Source organism: Bos javanicus, chromosome 18 (assembly GCF_032452875.1).
Source record: "Bos javanicus breed banteng chromosome 18, ARS-OSU_banteng_1.0, whole genome shotgun sequence".
Taxonomy (NCBI): Eukaryota; Metazoa; Chordata; class Mammalia; order Artiodactyla; family Bovidae; genus Bos; species Bos javanicus.
This window is the reverse complement of record NC_083885.1, coordinates 49,611,745-49,633,170: the sequence shown is the minus strand read 5'-3', so window position 1 is coordinate 49,633,170 and position 21,426 is coordinate 49,611,745. Positions and strand designations below refer to the sequence as shown.

At 41.4% G+C, this 21,426-nt stretch overlaps 1 protein-coding gene and 1 pseudogene across 2 annotated transcripts in view; both read left to right on the top strand.

Annotated features, from left to right (window-relative positions):
- Nucleotides 1-11,399: 11,399 nt before the first annotated feature.
- On the top strand, nt 11,400-18,619 carry LOC133230595 (alpha- and gamma-adaptin-binding protein p34-like; annotated as a pseudogene).
- Nucleotides 18,620-20,000: 1,381 nt separating this feature from the next.
- FCGBP (Fc gamma binding protein) overlaps nt 20,001-21,426 on the top strand; it is a 58,125-nt gene continuing 56,699 nt past the window's right edge. Inside the window, exon 1 of one of the 2 annotated variants that reach the window (XM_061388274.1) lies at nt 20,001-20,135. The gene's annotated coding sequence lies outside the window, so the exon portion shown is untranslated. The remainder of the gene's footprint in view (nt 20,136-21,426) is intronic. The other variant, XM_061388275.1, reaches the window with a different exon arrangement.

Here is a 21,426-nt window from a genome sequence, read left to right as displayed (position 1 = left end):
GAAATTCTCCAGGCAAGAATACTGGAGTGGGTAGCTGTTCCCTTGATTGAACCCAAGTCTCTTGCATTGCAGGCAGATTCTTTACGTCAGAGCCGCCAGGGACCCCCCAATTCTGGGTGCACATTCTCAAATATTCAATATGTATAATTGAATATTTGAGAATGAGCACTTTCCACTCTTAGAGGCAGGTTCAATCCCTAGGTCAGGAAGATCCCTTGGAGGCAGGATGGCAACCCACTCCAGTATTCTTGCCTGAAGAATCCCCTGGATAGAGGAGGAGCCTGGTGGGTGAAGCTGGGCGGGCTACATTCCATGGGGTGGCAAAAGAGTCAGACATGACTTATCGATGAAACAACAACTTTCAATTCTCCACTACCTCTGTGGTGTCCCTTATGCCATCATTGTTGCTGTTTTTTGGTGCCTTGCTGCTGCCAACATTGCTGGCATCACCACCTGGGGCACTGGGAGGGTACATGCCTCCACCATGTCTGGGGTCTCCTGGCTCTGCCACGGAGGGGATCCAGGGTGGCAGGCATCTCTGCCATGACCAGAGTGGTCAGGTTGGTGGGCTCTGCTGCTGCAGACAGGGCAGGCGCTGGAGTTGTGGGTCCCTTTGTAGCTGAATGGACAGGGTCAGAGGCCCTGCTGCTGCTGCTGCTGTGTGATTCCCTGTGGCTGCGAGCATTGCTGCAGCTGGGAGGCTGGTGTCACAGGCACTGTCTCCCCTGATGCCACTGGTTTCTCAGCGAGATCGGCCACCGTGGCCAGGTTCCAGGGATCAGGTCAGGAACCACCTCGGCTGTCCCCCTTCTTCTGCCTCCTCTGTGTGTTCCAGTCCACTCACCTTCAGATGCACACTTCTGAGGAATTCTCTGGCATCCTGCTGTGTTGGGAAGAGGCACCTTTGCTGAGTTATGGATCTTTTACTGGTTGTAGATTGAAGGGGAGAGACAAAGGGAGTGTCTTAAGCTGCCATGATGCTGAAGTCACTCCTAAAATCAGACAGCATAGCTTTTCATTTTGTTTTTTAAGTTGTATTTATTTACCTTTGACTGCACTGGGTCTTCTTTGCCATGCAAGGGCGTTTTCTAGTTGCAGGGAGCGGGGGCTGCTCTCTAGATCCAGTGCACAGGCTGCTCACGGTGGTGGCTTCCTTTCTTGTGGAGCGTGGGCTCTAGGCCGTGGCTTCAGTACTTGTGTCGCGTCAGTTTAGTTGCCCCTCCGCATGCAGGATCTTCTGGGACCAGGGATCAAACCCATGTCCTGTGCATGGGCAGGCAGATTCCTAACCACTGGACCACCAAGGAAGTCCAGACAGCATACAATTTTAATCTAACCTGACAATCTCTGCCTTTATTTGGTATGTTTCATTCATTTATGTGCAATGCAAATTATTAATAAATTGGACTTAGATCTATCACTTTATTATTTGTTTTCTGTTTGCTCCCCCTGTGTTTTGTTCTTATCTTTTCCCCTTTTTGCCTTCTTTTGAGTTTGAGTTGTTTCATTTAATTACTCTATTGGTTTCCCCAACACCTCCTCCCCTCTCCCCCATACGCTTGCTGATAATAGATGATCCTTCCCTGTCCTCTGACTGAAAAGAGAGTTTCTTAAAATTTTTATGCCTTCGTTTGCTGCCCCGATCTGGGATTTGGATCACCATCTGGTTAAAGTTGGGCTTCCTTAGTGGTCAGACAGTAAAGAATCTGCTGCAATTCAAGAGACCTGGGTTCGATCCCAGGGTTGGAAAGATTCCCTGGAGAAGTGAATGGCTACCCACTCCAGTATTCTTGCCTGGAGAATTCCATGGACTGAGGAGCTGGGTGGACTACATTCCATTGGGTCGCAGAGAGTCAGATACAACTGAGCAACTAACACTTTCATTTTTCATTGGTTTAAGTAGGAAGATACAGGAAGGTAAAAAACCCCACAAAACCTTACCACTATATCAGTAATTTTTCGGATTTTGACTTCCCTCCCCAACCTGCCTTCTCTCAGTTACTTTCCGGGGTTCTCGGGAAGTTGCTTTCTGTTTTCTGGCTAGAACTTTTAGTTGTAATCAGTGAGAGCTTACTTATAGTAGGCTTGACCAATCTTAATGAGAACCATAAGGAAACACACACACAAAATCGGCTGAGAAGAGTGACATTATTTTGAGTTTTTCAAGTATCTTTTATGTCCTGCTTAATTGAAAACAGTTGAATCCTGGTATCTGTTTCTGCATTCAGTGTATTGTGAAGCGTTGTTTTGGGTGAAGTATATTAGGAAAATCTGGCTTCACGTGTATAAGCAGTTACAGAAGTATATTTAAAAGATTTACTAAAAATATTATATTAATTATATAACTATTATAAATATAATTATACAAATATTTAAAATATTATAAAATATTAATTGGCACAGGGCTTAGGTGGGCTTCCCAGGTGGTGCTAGTGGTAAAGAACCCACCTGCCACAGCAGGAGTCATAAGAGAGGAGGGTTCGATCCCTGGGTGGGAAGATCCCCTGGAGAAGGGAACAACAACCCACTCCAGTATTCTTGCTTGGAGAATCCCATGGACAGAGGAGCCTGATGGGCTACATACCATCCATGGGGTCGCAGAGTTGGACACCAGTGAAGCCACTTAGCAGCAGCAGGGGCTCAGTTGCCCTGCAGCATGTGGGATCCCCGATCAGGGATCAAACATACATCTCCTGCATTGGCAGGCAGATTTCTTACCCCTGAGCCACCAGGGAAGCCCTTGAGTACATCTTTTACCTGTTCACTGTTTTATTCCATCACGCACCAGATAACTGGAAAATATTGCTTTAGTGAGTTATTCAAATTTTCAAAAATGTTGAAACATCTCATTATATAATATTGAAAAAATCATAGTCATGAGTATCCACATTGATCTTATTAGAAAATCTGTAAATATTTAGAAAGTTGGTAGACACAAGGTGGCAGATACGTGTTTTTCCTTGAAGGTTCAAATTTTATCATCTGTCACAAATTCAGTCAGTTATTCTCCTTAAAGAGGAGTCTCACTTTGTTCTTTTTCAGAAACTATCTGTCAGATAATCAAGTCTATGGTTTTAAAATTGTTCTTTCAATGTAAAAAAAAAAAAAAAAGTTACGCTATGACAAAAGCTGGCAGTACAGTTCATAAGTCAAGTAATCAAACAAATGCTTTTTCTTGAGACAGTCATCATATATCATTATGTAGCTTTATATTGACCTTGCATTTTGTCATGCAGTATATTAAAATGACATGTACTCAAGGGTAGAGATTTAGTGGAATTAGTAATTTAAAAATTGTATATTATTGTTTGTTTTTTGCTGTGAGTGCTTGTGTAGAATACAATAATTTCTAGGATGTTGGGTGCCGCTGCCTTGATTTGCAACAAGAGCCAGGAGTTTTTCTTAATTGCAGTACATGGGATCTTCATTAAGTCATATGTATCTTTTGTCATGGCACATAGACTCTGTAGTTTTGGCACCCAGGCTTCAGTAACTGTGGCACATGGACTCTAGCTGTGACGTGCCAGCTCTGGAGCTCACAGGCTCAGTAGATGCAGCATGAGAGTTTAGTTGCTCCTCAGCATATGGGATCTTAGTTTCCTGACCAGGGATCAAACCCACATCCCCTGCATGCAAGGTGGATTCTTAAGCACCAACCATCAAGGAACTCCCAAGAGACAGGATTTTTACCTGCCGTTGTTTTTGCAGATTTTAACATAATGTAAAATCTGAATAACATCTTAGTTTTGCTATGAAAATAAGCTTGACCCAGGGGACCCCCTGAAAGGGTTGAGGAGATGCAGGGGTCTCCAGATACACTTTGAAAAGCACTCTACTAAGAGAAAAGATAAGGGAAGCACTTGTGGGTCTCCTACAGGAATTCAGTTCAGTTCAGTTGCTCAGTCGTGTCCGACTCTTCGTGACCCCATGAATCGCAGTACGGCAGGCCTCCCTGTCCATCACCAACTCCCGGAGTTCACTCAGACTCACGTCTATCGAGTCAATGATGCCATCCAGCCATCTCATCCTCTGTCGTTCCCTTCTCCTCCTGCCCCCACAAGAATAAAAATGGATGGCACTTAACCCAGCCAGGAGGTTAGAGCCAAAGAGACCTGAAGAATAAGTAGGAATTAGATCAGTGAGGGAGAGCATTCCAGACTAAAAGAAGAAGCAGGGCAAGTGAGAGTATGTGTAGAAGACATAAGGGGACCAGGACTGATGAGTTGAAATAGGAAAGAAGAGCTGGAGGCATAATTTGCAGTCTTGAATATTATGTAAGGAGTTAAAAATCTATCCTAAATGTAAGGGACAAGCACTGAAGGGTTTTAAGCTGGGAGATGACAAGATTTTACTTGTTTAGGATTATCACTCTTATTGCAGTGCAGATATGGATGCAAAGGGGAAAAGACTTTGAGCAATGGCTATGTGAATCCATTAGTAAAATGGCAGTTGAGAAGAAGAAAGAAATGAAAGTGTTAGTAACTCAGTCTTGTCCAACTCTTTGTAATCGCATGGACTGTAGCCCACCAGATCTCTGTCCATGGAATTCTCCAGGCAAGAAGACTGGAGTGGGTAGATGTTCCCTTCTCCAGGGAATCTTCCCAACCCCGGGATCAAACATGGGTCTTCTGCATTGCAGGCAGTTTCTTTACTGTCTGAGCCACCAGGAACTTGGAAATAAGTAGATGAATTTGAGGCAACCCACTCCAGTATTCTTGCTTGGAAAATTTCATGCACAGAGGAGCTGGGCAAGCTACAGTCCATGGGGTCACAAAGAGTCAGACACAACTGAGTTACTAACACCAACACATACTGTATATTAACTTAAAAAAATTAAACAGGCATTTTACTCTTGGTTTTCTGGAGAACTGATGCCAATGGTGGCATCATTCACTGAGATTAAGAATAAGCAAAGAACCTAGGTAGGTGGAGCGAGACAGTGAGGTTTGGGATATACTAAGTTTGCAGTGACTTTGAGATATCCAGTAGGTATCCAGTAGACAGACACACCATCTGGAACTCAAAGGAGAGCTATTCTTACAATTTTCAAAATCCTCTCTTGGTGTAGAATCATTGATTTTTCTCTTGAACTTGTACCCCTGTTATCAAGAATTACTGTGTTATGTCCCTTATCACTGTACTTATATTGGCCTAGCACCAGTGACTTAGTTTTTACATCTCAGCCATTATATGGTGGTAAATAGTGAATATTGATAACTGCTGGATGGTATCTTATTTACAATAAGAAATATAACAAAAGGTCATTTAGAATCATTACAAGGTATGAGTCACCTTATGGTGGTATCTGAAACCAGGAAAAGGTTTGAGAAGGCTTAGAAAGAGTGTAGAATGTAAGAAGAGGCAACGTGATAGAGGCTTGAAGATGAGTGGTGGCAGAGGATAAGAAGCTTGAAAGTTGCAACCCAAGGGGTTAGATGGAAACTTGCGTGCATTGCACACACACATGCACATAAGTATGTGCTGTCAGAGAAATGAGTAGAGGGAGAAAATTTAAAAAACAGGTTGTGAGAGATCACGCCAGAGCAGAAAGATATCCTCTGGATTTGATTACAGTGGTTATTGGTGACCTTGGCTGGTGTAAACTCAGCGAAGTGATGGGGTGAAAACTAGACTATAAGGGCTGAAGAACGTAGAAGAATTTAGAAAGTTGAGTCAGTGAGTGTACACAGCTCTTTCAAGAAACTTGACGAGAGTTAGAGGGCTTCATTTAGGGCAGAATGCATTGTTAGAAAAGTGTGTGTGTGTGTGCATGTACATATGTATTTTAAAGAAATTGAACATGATTATACAATGATGTGTAGGAGCAGAGATTTAGAGAATGGGGTTAATTGGTGAAGCCTGTCTCCTGACACAAGGAGAGGGGGATAGTATTTTTATTAGGTTGCCCTCTATCTTCAGTTCCTTTAACTTTATGCCTCTAATTAAGGGGCATGAGTACTGGAAACTACCTCTATTTGATGATAATATGATTATAAGAGGATCAGTGAAGGGACTTTCCTGGACGTCAAGTGTTTAAGACTCTGCACTCCCAATGCAGAGGGCACAGCTTTGATCCTTGGTCAGGAAACTAAGATCCCACATGCTGCACGGTGTGGCCAAAGTAAAAAATAAATAAATAAAAAGAACTGGTGAACAGCAATCATGAACAGGAGAATTTAGTGAAGTAGCATGACACACAATTAATACACAGAAATCAACAGCCTTCAGCAGTATCCAGTCAGAAGAGGTCACAAAAGAGCACACCCTATACACAAGAGCAAACAGTAATGATAATAAAACACCCAGGCAGAAACTTAGCAAGAAACCTGTAAAACTTATATGAGGAAAATTATAAATACTCATAAAAGACAGAAAAGTAAACATGAATGAATGGAAGGCCAACTTCTTTGAATAGAAGTCTCGCATAATATAGTAATTCTTTCCAAGTTAACTTATAAATGCAATGGAACTCCCTCAAAACTATCATCAGGTTTTTATCTAGAATCAGAAAAGTTGATTATAAAAACATATTTGAAAGCGTAAACAAGCACAGCTAGGAAAGGTCTTAGAAAAAGGACCATGACAGGTAGGTACGACCAGAGAGTTAAACATAGTGTAAAACTTCTGTAATTACAACAATGAGGAATTAGCACATGAATGGATATACCAAAAAATAGTAGAAAATTCAGAAAGCAGACCCAAGTGCATATAGAAATTTAGCATATAATAAAGGTTGCATCTCAAACCACTGGAGGGAAGAAGGATTTTTTTAATAAGTACTGGGGTAAGTGGATAATCATATGGAAAAAGATCAAATTGAATCTACTCCTTACACAATACATCAGAATAAATTTTAAAAGACTCAGAGATCTGAATTTTAAAAGATGAAACTATGAAAATCCTAAAAGAAAACAATGACTTGATTTATAATCTTCAAGTGGGCAAAAGTTGCTAACTGTGATTCAGAATGTAGAAGCACTAAAAGAAAAGATACAGTTGACTACATAATGATAAACTTTTGCATAGCAAAAAATACAGTGAGAAAAGTAAAAAGACGAACAGAATTCACAGAAAACACAAGTCCTTAAACAAACGAGCAGATGCTTGACCTCTTATAATACTTAAAATGCAAAATAAAATGACATTGAGATATAATTTCTTTATCTGATTGACAACATACTTTGTTGTAATGTTGTGGGGAAACTGGCACCTTCATATTGCTGGTGGGAGTGTAAAATAGTACAAACCTTAAAGAGTCCCCCTACATGCAGGAGACCTGGGTTTGATCCCTGGGTCAGCAAGATCCCCTGGAGGAGGGCATGGCAACCCACTCCACTATTCTTGCCTGGAGGATCCCATGGACAGAGGAGCCTGACAGGCTACAGTTCATGGGGTCACAAAGAGTCAGAAACGACTGAATGACTTTTACTCATGTGGAGGAGGATCTGGTAGTCTCCAGCAAAGTCGTATGTAGCTTTTTACATATCAATCTCACTTCTAACGAACTTATATATTCCCTTTGATCCAGAAATTCTCATTTTACTCTCATTTCTAGGGTTCTATCACAAAGATACAGTGACAAAAATACAAAATAATGAAAGTACAAGGGTGTTTATGGTAGTACTTTTTGTAACAGAAAAATACTTGAAACCAAAATATCCATCAGTAGTGGAATGATTGAATAAACTTAAGGTATATTTACACAGTAGAGTACTATGCAACTCTAAAAAAGAATGGAGATCTTTACATGTTGTTATGGTATGATCGCCATGATGAAGTGTTACACAAAATAGTAAAGTGTAGGATCGTGTGTGCAACATGCTACCTTTCGTGTAAGAAAGAAGGGAAATGCAAATACACACATACATACGTTTGTGTATTTTCAAAGAGAAACAATGGAAACGAATAAAAATCCCATAAATATAGTTATTTATAGGTGAAAATAAGAAATCTTTTTTCAAGCAGTTCTTTTTCTTTTAATTTTTGGCTGCACTGGGTCTTCATTGCTGAGCAGGTGTTTCTGTAGTTGTGGCTAGCAGGGGCTATTCTCAAGTTGCGGAGGGCAGGTTTCTCATTGGGGTGGCTTCTCTTGTTGCAGAGCACAGGCTGTAAGAGGGTGCTCAGACCTGAGTAGTTGCAGTGTGAGGGCTCAGTAGCTGTGGTTCTCCAAGCTCAATAGTTGCTGGCTCAGGGGCTTAGCTGTCCTGTGGACTGTGGGATCTTCTCGGATCAGGGATGGAACCCGTGTCTCCTGCATTGACAGACGGATTCTTGACCACCCGGGAAGCCGGGAGAAGAAGAAATGTGATAGAGGGCACAGAGACTGCAGTTAGACCTCTGGAAATATACCTCATCATAAAACCTGGGCTTTGGAATCGTGCAAATGTTTTATACACTTTTCTCTCTCTCTTCTTTTTTCCAACGAGATCAAAGGGCCGCGACCGCCCCCTGTGCCCCCGTGCCAGGGGTGGCAGAGGACCCGCGGCGCGGATCCTTATAGCCTCACGTTTCGTCGCCCCTCCGCTCTGCCCCTAGCTTCTCCCCTTTCTGCGTCCCAGCGCCTGGGCGTGGCCCCCGGCCGGGACAGGAGTGGGCGAGGCGCTGAGGCCCAGAGGTCCCGCGAGGGCCGCCCCCTCCCCCTCGCCCTGCCTCCGGTGTGGTGGTGCCGCTGGACCCGAGGCCCCGGCTTAGGCTAGACGGACGCCTCCCTAGACTCACGGGCGCGGGCGAGTCCGGGGACCTGCGCGCAAGCCCTGCCATCGCTCCTGTCGCGCGGACCAAGGCAGCCGCCGAGGGTGGGCCGAGGACGCCGCTGGGTAGGGATAGCGGGGCGCCAGTCGGGAGAGGTAGAAACGGACAGGCTCCAGGGTCCCGCCGCCGCTAGTGCGGCTACAAACCCTTGTGGGGAGGGCTGACTTTCGGTAGGTCGCAGCGAGGGAGCTGCTCTGCCACGAACGAAACTCCGAAATTTTAAAAAAATTTAAACAAAAAGATAATTCTGTGTCTAGTGCCCAGATTATGGTCTCCAAATATAATTCGGTAAACTAGTAGGAATCAAAGCTTTTTGAGAAATGACTGATTTCTGGGTTTGGTGAGGAAGTGTACAGTGATGAGCCTGGAACATCTTGTCGTACTATAAATCAAGGAGGCTCCTACTAGTCAAAGGTGGAAATTTAAAGAGCAAATATGTTTAAAACCTGTCACAGACACACACACCCAATGTTTGCCTTCAGAAAGAGCTAAGTCTGAAAACTGAAGCATTTGAGTTGTTTTTTCTGTATTACCTGCAACTCAGGGCAACCAAGGAATTAATGAGGGATGTTCTCTGTACAGTAGTGTATGTATATATTAGTATACAGATGTTTCTGTATATAGTAGCTAGTAAATGAAGAAAGAATGATAAATTAGCAATCCCCATTTTGCAAAGTCCCTAATGAAATAATAAATCTAGGAAGGTTGCTAGATTCAGCATATAAATTTCATGGGAACTACTTATAAAATTATAGTAGAGTTATATTGAACATGTATGTGTGTTAGTTGCTCAGTCATGTCCAACTCTTTTTGATCCCATGGACTCTAGCCCTCCAGGCTCCTCTGTCTGTGGATTTTTCCAGGCGAGAATACTGGAGAGGGTAGCCATTCTCTTCTCGGAGGGATCTTCCCATCCCAGGGATTGAACCTGGGTCTCCTGCCACCAGGGAAGCCCTATATTGAACATATTTATCCTGAAAATTAATTTTGTTTATCTGAAGTTCAAGTTTAACTGAATGTCCTGTATTTTACCTGGCAGCCCTAGATCTAGATAATGATCAACATTGGATGTTAACATAACTGAGACAGATGCAGAAGTATCATTTAATAAAATTAAACATTCATTTATGTGTAAAAAAACTAAGAAATAGAAGGAAATTGTTTAATAGAATAATGTGTACTCACAGAAATACTATGCAAGCTTTATATTTAGTAGCAAAATGTTGAAAGCTTTTGCTTTCTGATCAGGAGCAAGACTAGAATACCCTCATCATGCCTTTTATTCTACTATGTATTAGATAGACTAAAGAAAAGATATAAAGATGATAAAGAGACTAATTAAACTCATTATTCATAAGCCCACTTGGCTCAGTGTGTAAAGAATTTGCCTGCAATGCAGGAGATGTAGGAGATGATCCCCGGGTCAGGGAGATCCCCTGGAGGAGGGCATGGCAACCCACTCCAGTATTGTTGCCTGGAGAATCCCATGGACAGAGGAGCCTACAGTCCATAGGGTTGTAGAGTCAGAAATGACTGAGGCAACTGAGCGCATTCATAAGCAATAGGATTGGGTACATAAGAAATTTTTTAAAACCCTACCAATAAATTATTAGAATAATAAATGGTGACTTCTGGTTCCAGACAAGTTGGCAGAGGTTCATTTCTCCCTACCTCTCTCTGATATGGCCAAAAAAACTCTAGAAATAATACAACAGATATTTGTAAGAAGTCTGTGAAAGGTATAAAGTAGAAGCCTAAGTGACTTGGGACCTTAGGACTTGAGGAATAACACAGTGAACCAGCATTTCTCAACTGACCCAATGACAGGAGGTGGCCCACACCCACTGGCTCTCTAGCCTTCATCCAGCATCAGAAGGCACTCAACTAGGTGCTTTTCTCTCCCATGGGCTAGTTATCAGCAGTGATCGAGCAGGAGCCCTGCTGGCACTGGGCAGTCCAGGAAGAAAGTGCTCTCCACCCCTTCATGCCAGTGTCTCCTACCCATAATCTAGCAGCATCATGCAGACACTAGGAAATTCTTTCAATTTCTACCAGTGGTACCAAAACAAATTGGATGCAAGTGCAACCATAACTAGGGAAAGTAAAAAGACCAGAATAACACTACAAGTCTTCTGAAAATTAAATTGTCCCTGGAACCACAGCACACAAAACTAGGCCAGGACCTGCATGCTAAACCTAGACATGGCAACTGCCTGATAAAATGGAAGAGTTAAATAAGATCCAGAGTTGGTTTTTTTTAATCATAATATCCAAAATGTTCAGGATATAATAAAATAATCACACATCATAACAAAAACCAGGAAGGTCACACCTTGAATGAGAAGACAATCAACAGATTGCCCACACTGAGTTGAATTAGATGTTGGAATTATCTGACGAAGATGTTAAGTAGCCATCATAAAAATGCTTCATCAAGCAATTACAAATACTCTTGAGACTAATGAAAAAATAGAAAATTTCACCAAAGATATAGAAAATATAAAACAATGGAAATGATAAAACTGAGAACGATAATAACTGATATTTAAAGACTCACTGGAAAGACTCAAGAGGAGGATGAATATGACAGAGGAAAACATAAGTGACTCTGAAGATAAAACAACAGAAATTGCCCAATCAAAAAAAAAAAAAAATCAGAGTGGCTCTGGGAAGGAACTGGTTCAGCACAGTGATGGCTGCAGGCATCCCCTGCGTGCTCGTTACTAGCTGCTCCCCCAACTTCTCCTCAGACCGGCTGGTGCAACATATTCTTAGAACAGAAGATGCTGTTGTGGAAGTGACTGCCAACAATGCTGTGAGGTTGTATCCCTGAACCATCGATAATAAATACTACTCAGCAGATATCAATGTGTGTGTGGTGCCAAACAAATTTCTCCTCACCACAGAGATTGCAGAGTCTGTCCAAGCATTTGTGGTTTACTTTGACAGCACACAAAAATCTGGTCTTGATAGTGTTTCATCCTGGCTTCCTCTGGCAGAGTCACGGTTACCTGAGGTGATGATCTTGGTTTGCGATAGAGTGTCTGAAAACGGTGTAAACTGACAGAAAGCTCGAGTGGTGTATCAAACATGGCTTTGAATTGGTAGAACTTAGTCCAGAAGAGTTGCCTGAGGAAGATGATGACCTCCCAGAATCTACAGGAGTAAATCAAATTGTTCAAGCCTTGAATGCCAATGTCTGGTCCAATGTAGTGATGAAGAATGAGAGGAACCAAGGCCTTAACTGTCTCACCTCATTGACTGGCGCAAACCATAGCATTGGATCAACAGAGACCTGCCACTCAAAGCAGCCCTGTGTTCCAGCAGCAGAGAGGACCAAATCCCTCTTGGATCATGGAGGGGCTGCCTCTAACACAGTAGACAGGCAGGTCGATAGCATTGTGGATCCCATGTTAGACCTGGATATTCGAGAACTTGCCAGTCTTACTACAGGTGGAGGAGATTTGGAGAATTTTGAAAGACTGTTTTCAAAGTTAAAAGAAATGAAAGACAAGGCTGCGATGCTTCCTCATGAGCAAAGAAAGATGCATGCAGAAAAGGTGGCCAAAGCCTTCTGGATGGCAACTGGGGGAGACAGAGATGAAATTGAAGGCATTTCATCTGAGGAAGAGCACTAAACTATTCATGCTTGGGCTTGCCTAACTAAGACCCGAGCACTCTCTCCCTGAGATTCTTCTCTCCTCAACCCAGTCATCTTTTGCCGAACTTACCAGCATCATGTTGGCTGCCTGACTTGTTTATAGGGTCCCGTTAATTTTAGTTTTTAGTAGAGGGTAAAGCAGAAATCTCTTCTCCCTCAATGTTGGGGTCCTTTAAGGGACCAGGACCTGGCGGTCTGGAGTTGACGATCAGAAAGTGATAGAGAGAGCCCGAGGGGGAGAGAGAGAGAGAGAGAAAGAAAGAAAGACATGGGGACCCAAGCTCTGATGGAGCAAAGATGCTTTAATGATTTTTCTGTGAATATATATAGGCTGTAGAACAAGAAATTTCTTTCGACAGTGATAAAGATCACAAAACCAAATGTACAGTAACCGTTACCACGGGAACAAGGGACAGTAATGGTCACAAGATCAGGAGACAATCCATATCTCAAAAAGGGGGGCGAGACTAAGCAGTTTTGTCTTAAAGAGAATGTTTACTAAAGGAGACCCAAGTCTCACACAATAACCTCAGTTCCTGGGAGGAGCCTGCTGTTCCGCTTAAAAAGAAACAAAGGACTTGTGAGAAACAGCAATAGGAATCCTCCCATTAAACACTCCCTGACAATTCCCCCTTATTTATTTATAATATTTGTAAAAAGAGTTCTGAACATTAGAGTTTGTTTCATTTTAATAATCTTTGCATGAAGGCAACGGTAGATGACAAATATAATTGTCAAGACAATCACTAAAATTACAGTTCCAGACCCGATTCTGTGAGTATCTGAACATACTGTGTATATATATACTGTGTATATACTGAATATACTGAGTATACTGAATATACTGTGAGTATCAGAGTATACCCACTCTGAAACCATCCGCGTGGGTCTAGCCCAGATAAATGATCAGCTAGTTGTTTAACTAAAGTTTTCAAATTAGTGGAAGAGAACAGACTTTTAGAAAAGGTTTCAAATTTCTTTTTGTAATAATTGTACATTCAGAGAGGCATTATCATGTATATTTTGCAAATGAAATTTGATTTGTTCCCAGTTGTAGGCATTATTATTGAAATGAACAGGAGTAACACAAAACTGAGTAGAATTCCAATCTCATTTTAGTATCACCTGTTTTTGTACATCTGTTAATTGATCTCCAACCCATTTGATGATGTTTTAGTTCTTGTATTTTCTCTTGAATATCCTCATCTTTCTAAGCCTGAGTGGCCCATATAGCATGGGCATCTTTAGTCCAATTTTGAATAAAATTATGTATTTGAATTGAGGTTTGTAAAGCAATACCAGTGACAGCAGCATTGGTACAAATAGCTATTAATCTCAAAATGCCAAAAATCAGCCATCCAATGAATTGTTTAGATCATGGGAGCAATTTAGTAAGTAACCGGGAAGAAAGTCCAGCCATGGGACCTTCTTCCCAGGGCTGCTGGAGATTTATTGGTAACCGCAGATAATGTTGAGATCAAAGAATCAAAAGGGAGTCATTTCTCAAGGAAATACAGAAGTTAAGACAAGTATATAATTTATAATTTATGCAAGTTACAGAATAAAAAGTCTTATTGAATTGTAAATTTCCTGTAGCTACAACAAAAGGAAGTGGCACATAGGCTTATATAAAATATGATTGATTATAACGAAAGAAATAGTTTCTATGACTACAATTGGTCCCTGTGATTGGTCCCTGTGAAATGTCCAGTTCAAGTCCCAAGTTCCTTGGTGTTTGCAGCGGTTTCCAGATGTCTCATTGTTTAGGCCCAATCTGTTTACCAAGGACGATTCTAGGACGGGGTGGGGGGAGGGGGGTGGCCTGCGCAGCGGAGGGTGGGGTGGGGAGAGCGACATTCTACCGTCAAGTCACCCAAGATGTCCTTTGTCATGGTAATGTTCCATTGTAGTATTAGAGACCTTCTATGCTACTTGAGTAATACAATCACTCAAGTATTATAGTATTACACTCAATAATCACAATACACTATATATTCAGTAATATAATCACTCAAGTATTATAGTGCTGTTAATATCATCTGAGCAGTTAGATAACCATATACCATGGGGTCCCCAATCAACAATTGTATGATTAGCCACAAACATTAATTTTCCTGATTTGGTCTGACATTTGTCCCAATGAACAGGAATATATTTAAGCTTCTTATTAGTAAACCCTTTGCATATTAGTAAACCCTTTGTAAAGAACATTCTTTGTTCTTTCTTTAATTCTTTCCCTAAAGTTTCAGTAGTATAAACATGGTTCATGGACAAAGAAAGGGCAGTAATTAATCCAAGCAGCATGTGGAAGTTCCTTTTTGGAGGCAGGACAAAAGCCCATTTTTGTTGATTAACATTAATATATAATTTTGTTGGGCCCATGCATAAGGGAAGGATTTCATAGCCTAGAGAAATGTTAATTAGTCTTCCTTCTTTCTCAGAATGAGAGGGCCTTTCCAAGCTCCAAGGAGGGGGCATATGTGTTGAGCCATTAGTGGATACGATTGGTCCTATATCTGTCCATTCTATAACCTACAATAAAAAAGGGGGGTTAGGTATATAAGCCCAGTAAGTGTGACCAATCAAGTCAACCTGAGCAGGGGAAGCAAAAGCAAGCAAAGCAAGCATCAGTTCAGTTCAGTTCAGTTGCTCAGTCATGTCCAACTCTTTGCGACCCATGAATCACAGCATGCCAAGCCTCCCTGTCCATCACCAACTCCCAGAGTTCACTCAGACTTATGTCCATCGAGTCGGTGATGCCATCCAGCCATCTCATCCTCTGTTGTCCCCTTCTACTCCTGCCCCCAATCCCTCCCAGCATCAGGGTCTTTTCCAATGAGTTAACTCTTTGCATGAGGTGGCCAAAGTATTGGAGTTTTGACTTCAGCATCAGTCCTTCCAATGAACACCCAGGACTGATCTCCTTTAGGATGGACTGGTTGGATCTCCTTGCAGTCCAAGGGACTCTCAAGAGCCTTCTCCAACACCACAGTTCAAAAGCATCAATTCTTTGGTGCTCAGCTTTCTTCACAATCCAACTCTTACATCCATACATGACCACTGGAAAAACCATAGCCTTGACTAGACGGACCTTTGTTGGCAAAGTAATGTCTCTGCTTTTCAATGTGCTATCTAGTTTGGTCATAACTTTCCTTCCAAGGAGTAAGCGTCTTTTAATTTCATGGCTGCAGTCACCATCTGCAGTGATTTGGGAGCCCAGAAAAATAAAGTCTGACACTGTTTCCACTGTTTCCCCATCTATTTCCCATGAAGTGATGAGACCAGATGCCATGATCTTCGTTTTCTGAATGTTGAGCTTTAAGCCAACTTTTTCACTCTCCTCTTTCACTTTTATCAAAAGGCTTTTTAGTTCCTCTTCACTTTCTGCCATAAGGGTGGTGTCATCTGCATATCTGAAGTTATTGATATTTTTCCCAGCAATCTTGATTCTAGCTGTGCTTCTTCCAGCCCAGTGTTTCTCATGATGTACTCTGCATATAAGTTAAATAAACAGGGTAACAATATACAGCCTTGACGTACTCCCTTTCCTATTTGGAACCAGTCTGTTGTTCCATGTCCAGTTCTAACTGTTGCTTCCTGACCTGCATATAGGTTTCTCAAGAGGCAGGTCAGGTGGTCTGGTATTCCCATCTCTTGAAGAATTTTCCACAGTTTATTGTGATCCACACAGTCAAAGGCTTTGGCATAGTCAATAAAGCAGAAATAGATGTTTTTTTGGAACTCTCTTGCTTTTTCGATGATCCAGTGGATGTTGGCAATTTGATCTCTGGTTCCTCTGCCTTTTCTAAAACCAGCTTGAACATCTGGAAGTTCACGGTTCACGTATTGCTGAAGCCTGGCTTGGAGAATTTTGAGCATTACTTTACTAGCGTGTAAGATGAGTGCAATTGTGAGGTAGTTTGAGCATTCTTTGGCATTGCCTTTCTTTGGGATTGGAATGAAAACTGACCTTTTCCAGTCCTGTGGCCGCTGCTGAGTTTTCCAAATTTGCTGGCATATTGAGTGCAGCACTTTCACAGCATCATCTTTCAGGATTTGAAATAGCTCCACTGGAATTCCATCACCTCCACTAGCTTTATTCGTAGTGATGCTTTCTAAGGCCCATTTAACTTCACATTCCAGGATGTCTGGCTCTAGGTGAGTGATCACACCATCGTGATTATCTGGATCGTGAAGATCTTTTTGTACAGTTCTTCTGTGTATTCTTGCCACCTTTTCTTAATATCTTCTGCTTCTGTTAGGTCCATACCATTTCTGTCCTTTATCGAGCCCATCTCTGCATGAAATGTTCCCTTGGTATGTCTAATTTTCTTGAAGAGATCTCTAGTCTTTCCCATTCTGTTGTTTTCCTCTATTTCTTTGCATTGATTGCTGAGAAAGGCTTTCTTATCTCTCCTTGCTTTTCTTTGGAACTCTGCATTCAGATGCTTATATCTTTCCTTTTCTCCTTTGCTTTTCGCTTCTCTTCTTCTCACAGCTATTTGTAAGGCCTCCCCAGACAGCCATTTTGCTTTTTTGCATTTCTTTTGCATGGGGATGGTCTTGATCCCTGTCTCCTGTACAATGTCACAAACCTCATTCCATAGTTCATCAGGCACTCTGTCTATCAGATCTAGGCCCTTAAATCTATTTCTTACTTCCACTATAATCATAAGGGATTTGATTTAGGTCATACCTGAATGGTCTAGTGGTTTTCCCCACTTTCTTCAATTTAAGTCTGAATTTGGCAATAAGGAGTTCATGATCTGAGCCACAGTCAGTTCCTGGTCTTGTTTTTGTTGACTGTATAGAGCTTCTCCATCTTTGGCTGCAAAGAATATAATCAGTCTGATTTCGGTGTTGACCATGTGGTGATGTCCATGTGTAGAGTCTTCTCTTGTGTTGTTGGAAGAGGGTGTTTGCTATGACCAGTGCGTTCTCTTGGAAAAACTCTGTTAGCCTTTGCCCTGCTTCATTCTGTACTCCAAGGCCAAACTTGCCTGTTACTCCAGGTGTTTCTTGACTTCCTACTTTTGCATTCCAGTCCCCTATAATGGACCTATAATGCCAGGCTGCTTTGGCAGAGGAGCAGCTGAGAGGAGCTACCCCACGTCTGAGGTCAGGGGTGGTGGCCTAGAGGAGCAACCCCATGTCCAAGGAGCGGCAGCTGCGCGGGAGGGCCGAGAGGAGCTACTCCACGTTCAAGGTCAGGAGGGGCGGCCGTGAGGAGATAGCCCTCGTCCAAGGTAAGGAGCAGCGGTTGTGCTTTACTGGAGTAGCCGTGAAGAGATACCCCACGTCCAAGGTAAGAGAAACCCAAGTAAGATGATAGGTGTTGCGAGAGGGCATCAGAGGGCAGACACATTGAAACCATAATCACAGAAAACTAGCCAGTCTGATCACACGGACCACCCCCTTGTCTAACTCAATGAAACTAAGCCATGCCGTGTGGGGCCACCCAAGACGGGAGGGTCATGGTGGAGAAGTCTGACAGAATGTGGTCCACTGGAGAAGGGAATGGCAAACCACTTCAGTATTCTGGCCTTGAGAACCCCATGAACAGTATGAAAAGGCAAAAAGGTAGGACACTGAAAGAGGAACTCCCCAGGTCAGTAGGTGCCCAATATGCTACTGGAGATCAGTGGAGAAATAACTCCAGAAAGAATGAAGGGATAGAGCCAAAGCAAACACAATACCCAGTTGTGGATGTGACTGGTGATAGAAGCAAGGTCCGATGCTGTAAAGAGCAATATTGAATAGGAACCTGGAATGTTAGGTCCATGAATCAAGGCAAATTGGAAGTGGTCAAACAGGAGATGGCAAGAGTGAATGTCAACATTCTAGGAATCAGCGAACTAAAATGGGCTGGAATGGGTGAATTTAACTCAGATGACCATTATATCTACTACTGTGGGCAGGAATCCCTCAGAAGAAATGGAGTAGCCATCATGGTCAACAAAAGAGTCCGAAATGCAGTACTTGGATGCAATCTCAAAAACGACAGAATGATCTCTGTTCGTCTCCAAGGCAAACCATTCAGTATCACGGTAATCCAGGCCTATGCCCCAACCAGTAACACTGAAGAAGCTAAAGTTAAATGGTTCTATGAAGACCTACAAGACCTTTTAGAACAACACCCAAAGCAAGAGTAGCGAAGAAAAATATTTTCAGGATTCTGAGGCATTCCCTGTTGAGAAATCAGATTTTCAGCTTGTTTTAGTAAGGGTTTTTATCTGTCCCCAAGTAGGGAGATCATAAGGTTGGTGACGTTGAGTGTGGTGTTTTTTGGAAATTTTTTAAAACCACCATGGCTTGTATTGGAATTTCTTCCTTCTGGGGTTTTTGTTGTTTCATCTCTAGTTTGAATGCTGGGAGCCCCCGTAGGTTGAATCTTCTGAAGAGGAAGCCTTGTGAGTTTGTTGGATCCATCTGGAGAAATAGAAGCATATCCCTTTCCCTGTAAGATTAGTTTCTTAGATTTCCATTGATTAGTTAATCCATCTTGATATCAAATGGGCAAAGGAAAGGAGGTGTCCTTTAATGTTTCAAAATGTTTTTCTGTTTTTGCCAAAATATCTCCTTGTAGTAAGTTTTTAAAATTTAAAATAAAGCTATATTAACAATAGTTATAAAAAAGAAAGGAAAGTGATAATGATGAAAACACTCCTAGGAAATATTTCAGTCCAAAAATAATCATCTAGAGATCTGTTTGGGGACTGGTAGATAATGTCCCCAAGAGGACATTGAGAAGCTTTTGGTGGCTCAGCTGGTAAAGAATCCGCCTGCAATGCGGGAGACCTGGGTTCAATCCCTGGGAAGCTCTGCTGGAGAAGGGAAAGGCTACCCACTCCAATATTCTGGCCTGGAGAATTCCATGGACTATGCAGTGCATGGGGTCACAAAGAGCCGGACACGACTGAGTGACTTTCACTTTCACTTTGACTCTTGACTATTTAAACCTTTCCTCTTGAATGTTGTTTCCATGAATTTGTTTATTTCTGTGTCAAATGTATGAGCCATCATCTTGCTCAGCCAATGCTATTGTTCTTCCTTTTCATATATGTAAATCAAATAGATCCAATTTTGGCTTTAACTTCTTGGTCTTTGGGTATCTTGGAATTGACAACATTGATGTTGTTAGAGGTAGGTTTTTCTGGTTGATACAGTTTATGCCTCATGTTTAACAGATGGGACAGTCAGTGGCCCAAAGCAAGCCTTTGTAGATATATGTACCCATTTAAAAAATATTTTTTCATTAGGCCCATGTGTCGGAGGCATAGTCTGTCTAACGTAGAGTTCATCAGCTCCAACCAAGCAACGTGTTAGTAAGCAAGTTTGTCTTAATTCCCATGATGTACTGTAGTCTTGTTGTCATCACTGACTGACTATGAAAATTTGGCTGTGGTTTTGAAATAATGGGTTGATTTCTTTCTCATTCAGTACATACATTTTTTCTGATATAAAGAGAAATGGGATCTGACTGTGGTTTTTAAGTGGTTTGTGTTATTTGGGGCAAAGGATTAGGAGCAAACATTCAAATATTTTTTTTCCTAAGTGAAATTATTGAAAAGCTGATGCAGAACAACTTGGTAAATGAAATGTTGCTCATACCCTAATACATTTGACCTTGTCCTTGGGAAGGAAATGCAGCCTGGCAGCTGTTGGATCTCTCTGTTCAGTGTGTCAAGGAAGATGAGACTTACAAGACAGACTTAAAAAGAAGGTGAATATTTTGCACTTTTGATATTCTTAGGAACAAATAACTTATTCAGCAAATGGTGTCTTTTTTATGTTGTTTTGTTTTGTATTGTGAAATAGGCATTGAAGTTGATGTTATTTTGTTTTAAGAATCTTACAGACTGGAAACAGAAATAAAGCTATATTAACAATAGTTATAGGTTTAAAGAATATATTGCGTTAGAATCTAGTAAAGTCTGCTCTGGATAAGGAAGATAAAAGTGTTCCTGTGTATTTTTCTTTATTTAATTTTTTATTTGTAGCTTCAGTGTGTAATGTATTTAATTATGTCTTGTGTTTGTGGATTATAAGGAACGTTTGTAATCTGTTTAATAGAGAATGAATGTAAAAATTGTTTGAATTGTTTAGAAATATAGGCAGGGCCATTGTCTGTTTTTATGGAATTAAGTGTTCTCATTATTGTAAAGTAAGCTAATAGGTGGGTTATAACATGTGTAGTTTCACCTCAGAGAGGTGCGGCCCCTATAAAAGAAGAATTTGTACCGATCAAGATGTAAGAAGGAAGAGGAAGAAAGTTCAGGGCCATGAGTTACATCCATTTGTCATAAAATTTTCTTTTATTTGTTATAAACCTTTTTTATATTTTTGTATTTTTTTTTGCCATTATTTTATTTGCCATTGCCCTGGGATTTCTTTGGAAGGAATGATACTAAAGCTGAAACTCCAGTACTTTGGCCACCTCATGCGAAGAGTTGACTCATTGGAAAAGACTCTGATGCTGGGAGGGATTGGGGGCAGGAGGAGAAGGGGACGACAGAGGATGAGATGGCTGGATGGCATCACTGACTCGATGGACGTGAGTCTCAGTGAACTCCGGGAGTTGGTGATGGACAGGGAGGCCTGGCGTGCTGCAATTCATGGGGTCGCAAAGAGTCGGACACAACTGAGCGACTGATCTGATCTGATCTGATATCTTTTTATTAAAAGTATACATCTTATTTTTCTTTAGCAACTATGAAGTGCTTGTATATTAGCATTTTATAGATTGGTGAATATATTTATTATATCATATTATATATTATAATATATTTATTTATTATATAAATATATATTTATATTTATACTTATTAATAGCTTAAAATCTCTTTAGTTTTTCTGTAAGAAAAAACTTTTTATAAGAGGAAGTTAATGTTCAGTAATTAATGTTTTAAAATCTTACTTCATTTGGAAATGACCTAGCTATTTAATAAACTTTTATTATTTGGTTTAGCATAACTCCAGAAACTTAAGTTACCCCAATCCTAAGAGATTATTTT